We start from the raw sequence: 8004 nt of genomic DNA, 5'->3' as shown, positions 1-8004 counted from the left end.
CCTGGAATGGTGGTGTTTTGAGATTCTTGTACTAATGTCTGGTCTTCTCCCAAATTCAAAGCTTGAAACTTCAGTCCTTTCGATATGGTATGAAACTGTTTATTACCATTTATATTTCACCCCTAATTTTCATTGTTGCATTAATACCTCTAATTGTATGCATCTGTTTCTGTTAATGTGCAGCCTTTCAAGCGACGCATTGCATTATAACATACCACTTGGAATCAGTATAGCTGCCAGGTTTGAACTTGTCCATTACATTCGGTTCACTTAGTTTTATACTTATATTTTGAGCAATAATTCTGTCACCATATATCTTTACAGTACAAGGATTTCAAATGCATTAGGAGCTGGTAACCCACAGGCAGCTCAAGTAACCTCCTTTGTTTCACTGCTCCTCACACTCGTGGAAACGCTCATTGCAAGTACAATTCTTTTCTGTTGTCTCCATGTTTTCGGGTATGATTACAGCAGTGAAAACGAAGTCGTACTCAAAGTCGCACGAATCGATCCTCTGGTCTGCCTCTCACTTATTGCCGATGGTTTACATGAGGTTGCTTGCGGTCAGAGCCTCAACAAGTTCTACATAGTGTAAACGCCTAAACGTATCCTATCTCTCTCTGTATATATTGATTTGAGATGTGGTGCATGCAGGCATGGTGAGAGGAATGGGGTGGCAACATATCGGAGCTTATGCTAATCTTAGGGCGTATTATCTGGCCGGGATTCCAGCAGCGATTATATGAGGCTTTATTTTGAAATTAAGAGGGGAAGGGCTGTAGATTGGAATGTTGGTGGGGTCAAACGTTCAAGGCCTTCTTCTTGCCTTGTCTTCGCCTTTACAAATTGGAAGAAGCAGGTTTCAAAGCTTTTACTTTTCTTCAAAAGTGCTTTAACTGCCCTGCTTACTCTAGCTAAATGGATATATGCGTATGCAGGCTGCCAAGGCAAGGCAAGTGCTTTAGTTTAACGATTTTGGGATTATTGTTTGTCGAGTTTAAATCATCAGTTGAGAATTCTTCAAGTGATTGTATCTGTCAATGGAGTTTCGGTCAATCGCAACAATAACAAAGGGCAACAACCGACATGAGTATAAGGATTTAAAGTTTTTGAGGCTAAATTTCCAAAAAATTGGGGTTATTAAAAAAATTATAATTATAATTTTTTTATTTAAAATGAACTTTTTAAAGTTATATAAATAAAATATATAATACTTAACAGAGTTTTTAACGATTGTTATAGTCAGGACACTTAAAATAATCAAGCTTACAACCTTAAGTATTTAAATTGATTAAAAAATAATTTAGATGAAAAATAATTTAAACAGCTAAATGAAAAATGTACAAATTGGACATTTTTATATCAACCCTTTAATTATTTTTAATAACATTGTCGTCAATACTGAAGTCTGATTGAAATAGATCCAATATATTTTTATATGTTATAAGATTTATAATTATAAATTAAATTCTTTTACTAATATAATACATAAACGACTCAAACAGCTATCTCCCCCTCTCTTCTCCTCCATTTTTTTTACAACTTGGGTCAATTTTTATATATCAAATCAACTTTTTCTTCTTTGATTTTATTTAGCCAACGACAGTACCGATTTTAATACTGGTTGCCGACTGTCGGTTGTATGTTCTCTTTATTTTTTTTAGTTTTTTAATAGGAATAATTTTCTCTTTCTGATATGTTTATCTCTGCCTTTATGACACGTTTATCTCTGTCTTTGTGGCACGTTTTTCTCTGCCTTTTGATAGTTTTCAATCGTTTAGCTGTTGTTTTTGTTTTATCTTTTTTCTCAGGTTAGATTTGACATCACCAAGATTGATCAAGATGGTGCTTATTTGTTATCATGCTGATCTTCCATGCTTTGGACCCTCGGATTGATTTGGATACGCGTTTTGCGCTCGTGGATAGTTTTCTCACGTCGCTTGACTCTGATTCGCGCTTTTTCGGTGGCCTTTTAGTAGTTTTATCCCCTTTTGTGGTTCGTTTGCCGATGCAATTAGATTTATTTATTTCTTTATTTTGTTTGAGCATTGATTAGGTTTTTTAAATCTTTTCCTTTTTTGATCATTGTATGATCTAGGTGGCTAATTTTTGTGTCATGGTTATAGTAAAATGTCTTAATTATAATTTAGTTTACGATTACGATTATATTTGTAAATCTTTATTGTAATTCTGAATATTTTCCGTTTTTAATAAAACTAACGACTTTCTATAAAATAAAAAAAACATAAACGACTCACTTTATCCCAACCATAAATCGGAGGATAAAATATACTTATATATACTAAAACTAATGTTCTCTTAGAAAATGTGTTGAGTTAATCGATCGATGAATTGGCCAAGAGGGGGTGAATTGGCAATAAAACTTTGGTGGAAGCTTTTGCAGAAAATTAAAAATATTTGCACAGTGATTTAGAGTGGTTCGACTTTCTCAACCAAAGTCTATGTCCACTACCTTAGCTATCCACACTAATGATTTTCCAACAAATTCACTAATTTGTTCTTTCTTTTGAGGACAAAGAGTAACATTACAACTCCCTCAAGAATTATACCCCAAATTCTTGAGAACACTCTCTCCCAAAGAGAAACTTACAAATTTGCAAACTTTACAGAAAAACCTCACAAGGTAGAATGTTTGCACAATTCTAGAACAAGAAAAGAACACTCAAAGATGAATACAATTGAGCACAAAAATGTGTTCTTGAAAGCAAAATGAATATTGAAGGAAAATTGGCTTGAATTTCACAAACTTGATGTTTGATGCTTTCTCTCTTGATTCTTTTTCAATTCTTGTTGACCAATGGCTCTTGAGCTTGTTTAAATACATCTTGTATCACTTCTGAACGTTGGGGATCATTGGTGAAGTCAATAAAGTCGTTACGGTGTGAATACCATTTAAAAATTTTGTTGGGAGCGTAGGTGTATCGGTACACTCTCAAGGGTGTATCGGTACACTCAGTGTAAAATTTAAATATTTCGACCGTTAGTTGACCAGGTGTATCGGTACATCCCAGGTGTATCGGTACACTAATTACATTCGATGTTTCTTGGAGCCTGGAGTGTATCGATACATCGGCTGTGTATCGGAACACTAATTACATTCGATGTACAGGGTGTATCAGTACATTCAAGAGTGTAACGAGACCTCCCTTTGTAAAAATTATTTTTGGCCCGATTATGGTTCGAAATTCTTTGTAAAAATTGTTTCAAAAATATTTTAAGATTAAAACACAATTTTAAACTTAAGGTTTAAAATTGACATTTGAAAACTTGGAGTAATATTTTTATATTCGAATAATTTAATCGAATATATGATTTAAAATTAAATAAAATCTTAAAATTCAATAGTACTTTATTTGTTATATCAAAACATCAAAATGTTTTCAACATTCTCCCCCTTTTTGATAAAACAAAACATTTAAGTAATTTCAAGATTTTCTTTGAAAATCATTTTTGAAAATTACCCCCTTACTTTATTCTCCCCCTTTTTGTTAAATCAAAAAGATTCTATAAAACATTTAAACAAGATTTTTAAGAAAATAGCCAATTGATTTATATAGATATAACTTAAGCTGCTTAGATAACAATCAAGAGAAAGATTAGCCATTAGTCCATAAACAATATTCATAAATAATACAACAACAACAAAACCCTATTCCCAATATGCTATGGGGTAAGGGGGAGGTAGGGTAGTAGTTTGCCTCCAACGCCAGGTTGAGAGCAGCTTCCGTGGAAGACCTCCAGCAGTCAGAAAATTAAAAATAAAGATAAAATACAATGCATGTATAAATAAATCAATAAATACATAGTTGAACTAGTCTTCATATGCGAGTCTGTAATGGGAAGTAGTACCTGCACATAAATCCCTGCCTAAAAATCTCTGTCTAAAAATCTCTGCATATAAACAGAAATGTAAGTCCTGACTAAATTTAAAAAGAGGAAACATGAAGAGAATGATACACGGAAGTCAGCGATAGCAAGCTACGAGAAGAAATAAAGTCTAATGGGTTAAAACCTAAACTAAGGTAACACTACTCCGCTACCCTAGTTCTAATCCTTCATAAAATCCAATGACAGAAACATATAAAAAGTAGAGGTCATGGAAATTACTACAAAGGCAATTTAAAAAGAAGACAGAGATGCTACACCATATGGCAGTGACTCACTCGGCTACCCTGGTCTTTAGTCTCCATACTTTCCTATCAGAGGTCATGTCCTCGGTAAGGGCTAAATCCTTCAAATCAGATCTCAAGCAATCTACCCACTTCCTCATTGGTCGTCATCTCCTTCTGACACCGTCGAATGTAATCGACTCTACCCTCCTGACTGCATCCGACGGTTTTCGCCTAAGGACATGCCCAAACCACCGTAACCTTCCCTCCCTCAATTTTTCAGATACATGCACTACCCCCAAGGACATCCTAATTGCAGAGTTTGGTGTCATATCCCACAGAGTCCTACCATATGCCCATGGAAGCATTCTCATTTCTACGACCTCCATTCTCCTTACGTGATCCTTTTTGATTGCCCAACATTCTGATCCATACAACAACGCTGGTCTTATTGTCATTCTATAAAATTTTCCCTTAAGTTTTAGAGGCACCTTCTTGTCACACAAAACTCCAGTATCAGCCCTCCACTTTAGTCATCCCACTTTTATACGGTGTGTAACGTCATCATCTACACCCCCATCTTTATATATCATAAACCCTAGGTACTTGAAACAATCCTTTGAGGGGATAACATGTCCTTCGATGCATACATCTACATATTCATCATTTTGGTTTCCATTGAAGTTTGAATATAAATACTCTATCTTTTCAATATTGATCCTTAGACCTTTTTCTTCCAAAACAATCTTCCAGGTAGCCAGTCTACTATTCAGCTCATTTTTTGTTTCAGCAACTAGGACAATTTCGTTAGAAAAAAGCATATACCATGGAACACCGTCTGGTGTCGCACAATAGATGTCATCTATAATCAAGGCAAAGATGTAAGGGCTAAGAGTCGACCCCTGGTGGAGTCCGATTTCCACCGGGAAAGCCTCAGTGTCGCCAACTGTAGTTCTGACGTATGTAGTAGATCTATAGTATATATCACAAATCGCCCGTATATAAGCAGTTGGGATCCTTCTCGTTTCCAAGGTCTTCCAGATCGTATCGCGGGGTACGCTATCATATGCCTTCTCAAGGTCAATGAACGCCATGTGAAGATCTCTATTTTTTTCCCTATATTTCTCCATAAGTCGTCGAAGTAGATGAATCGCCTCTTTAGTAGATCTGTCTGACATAAAGCCAAATTAGTTTTTCGAAACCCTAGTAACCTATCTCAACCTAGCCTCTATCACTCTTTCCCATAGCTTCATGGTATGACTGAGTAGTTTAATACCTTTATAGTTACCACAACGTTGGGGATCTCCTTTATTCTTATAGATTGGTATCACCGTAGGCTCTCTCCACTCCTCTGGCATCTTGGCAGTCTCTAAAATAATATTAAAGATGTTGGTCAACCACTTAACTCCCTCTTCTCCTAGGGTCAACTACACAGTGATTGGAATTTGATCTGGACCGACAGCTTTGTCCCTCCACATCTTTCTAAGGGCCATTTTAACTTCCACAATCCCAATCCTACTTGTAGGGCAATCATTGGCCGTAGTATGATGGTCGACTGACCCATCATCATTACTATCTCTATAGAGAGAGGCACCGTTATTAAATAATACAAAGAAGTAACTACCCTAAACCCTCTTAATATCATGATCTTTCACTAAAAGAACACTATTGTTGTCCTTAATAAATCTAATGCTACCTAGATCTTTTTTCCTATTCTCCTTGGATTTTGCAAGCCTGAAGATGTTGTTTTATCCTTCCTTGGTGTTTAATCTCTTGTACATTTCCTCGTATGTCTTATTCTTTGCCTTAGCCACTGTTTTCTTGGCTTCCCGCTTTGCCTCCTTTTATCTTTGTTTAGCTCTCGATCTTTCTCCGTCGTCATTGCATTGTAGCAACTCCTTGAAGCAAGTTTGCTTTGTCTTCACCTTAGTTTGTACTTCTTTGTTCCACTACCACGATTCTTTATGATCCTTGGCCTTCCATGACGAAAACCCAAGGGTGTTTTTGCCCACCTCTCTGATGGAATTTTCAATATTTTTCCATAACATATTTGCATTATTTGAGCTTGTAGTTTCAAAACCTGTATGAGACAAAACCTTTCTCTTAAAGTCATCAGTTGTCGCTCCATGTAAGTTCTTCCAAAGGATCCTAGGTTTACCTAGTTTAGCCCTTCTATGAGTGCTCCACCCGTGGCGTACGCAGAACACCAAAACCAATAATTTGTGTTGTGATACACATGCCTCTTTAGGGAATACCTTACAGTCAATGCAAGCCCATCGATCCCGATTTCGAGCCAGGATGTAGTCGATTTAGGTACAATGTCCCCCACTATGGAACGTAATCAAGTTCACATCTCTCTTGTTAAAGAAGGAGTTAGTGACCACCATATCGTGTGCAATAGCAAATTCATGCAATGTACGCCCCTCCTCGTTCCTACTACCAAAATCGAAACCCCCATGAACACTGTCATACCTGTCGATTTCACTACCTATATGGCCATTGAAGTCTCCCCCTATGAAAACTCTTTGGTCCTCCGGAATACTCTAAGTACATCATCTAACGAATCCCAGAAGCAACGTTTCTCCCCCTCCCCTAGGCCAACATGTGGGGTGTACACTGAAAGGACATTCACCACTTCCGCTTCTATAATGACCTTAATCATCATGATCCTATCACGATATCTACAAACTTCAACTACATTTTCCTTGAGCCTAGAGGATACCAAGATACCCACCCCATTTCTAGCGTTATCTACACCTGAATACCAGAACTTGTACTTGTTACACTCTCTGGCGCGAGCCCCTTTCCACCTAGTCTCTTGAATACATGTAAAATCTATTTTTCTAGCTCGTGATTTTCAGGTTTGCATCAAATAGGCAAATACCCAGTAACCCATTTTCATTTTGGTTATATATTATATGTATTTTTATTCACCTCGCGCAGTAACATTTAATTTTCTGTTAAATTTTTTTTCTAAGAACTAGACTCAGATCTATCTCATTTCTTTTGCATCTATTATCACTTTTTTTGTCATAATATATAATCAAAGTGGGTAATTGGTTTAGCTCTTTAGCATTTCTTTTTCTTTTACATCTCTACTTCAAGTTCGTCTGTTTCTTTTTCGTATATGTTTTAGTTTCATATCTATGTTTTTTTACTTGTACCTCAGTGGGTTTTTGTTAGTGTTTTGGTTCAGCTTTGAAAAAATAGTTTCGCTTTATTTCCCCTATTTCAAATCTCTAGATCTCAATTTGCTTGTTATTTTTTGCTTGAGTATCGTCACCTACGTGTGTTCTTTTTTTCTCTTTGGTTGGTTCTCCGATTTGTAAAGGAGAAAGATTAAAGTGTTTGCACTATGTTCTAAGGTTTCACCCCTTTGCTTAGCAATAACTGTTAGATTTTTGTGATTGTGCGAAGGGGGATTGAAGAACTTTTGGGTTTATGTAGGATAGACCCTTGAAACATTAAATTGTAATGCTTTTAGTTCTTTTTTATAAATTAACAATCAATACCATTCTATTCTCTTTCCTTTTAACATTAGGCTTTTTAGCAATTAAATATATTCATAAATATTTACCCCCGCTTAATAATAAAAATCAATATTATTCTATTTTCTTCACTTTAAACACTGGGCTTTTAGTATTAATAATAACAATTAGTTTTTTATAAATTAAAATCCTATTAAGTAACCAACTAGGCTTCTTAGTACCCCTCAATTCTCTAGCGTTTTATTGGTGCATCTTTTATCTTCTTTGGATTCCTTTTTCATAGTTCCTCATAGCTTCGATTATAGATGATTACTTGAGATCATGTCATTCTTTTAGATCCCATAGGACCTATAGGGGCGGGCTCGATAGAGTGGTGTCATTGAGAC

General features: G+C 35.9%; 1 long non-coding RNA gene across 1 annotated transcript; it reads left to right on the top strand.

The window, feature by feature from the left end:
* Positions 1–351, top strand: LOC120171090. Its single transcript, XR_005520842.1, has 3 exons — positions 1–87; positions 184–240; positions 325–351. It is a non-coding gene; the product is annotated as an uncharacterized LOC120171090 (long non-coding RNA).
* Positions 352–8004: the final 7653 nt, after the last annotated feature.

The sequence above is a fragment of the Hibiscus syriacus genome, unplaced genomic scaffold (assembly GCF_006381635.1).
Source record: "Hibiscus syriacus cultivar Baekdansim isolate YM2019G1 unplaced genomic scaffold, ASM638163v2 tig00111810_pilon, whole genome shotgun sequence".
Taxonomy (NCBI): domain Eukaryota; kingdom Viridiplantae; phylum Streptophyta; class Magnoliopsida; order Malvales; family Malvaceae; genus Hibiscus; species Hibiscus syriacus.
Note: the sequence above shows the minus strand (reverse complement) of the source record. Positions and strands in the feature narration are given on the sequence as shown.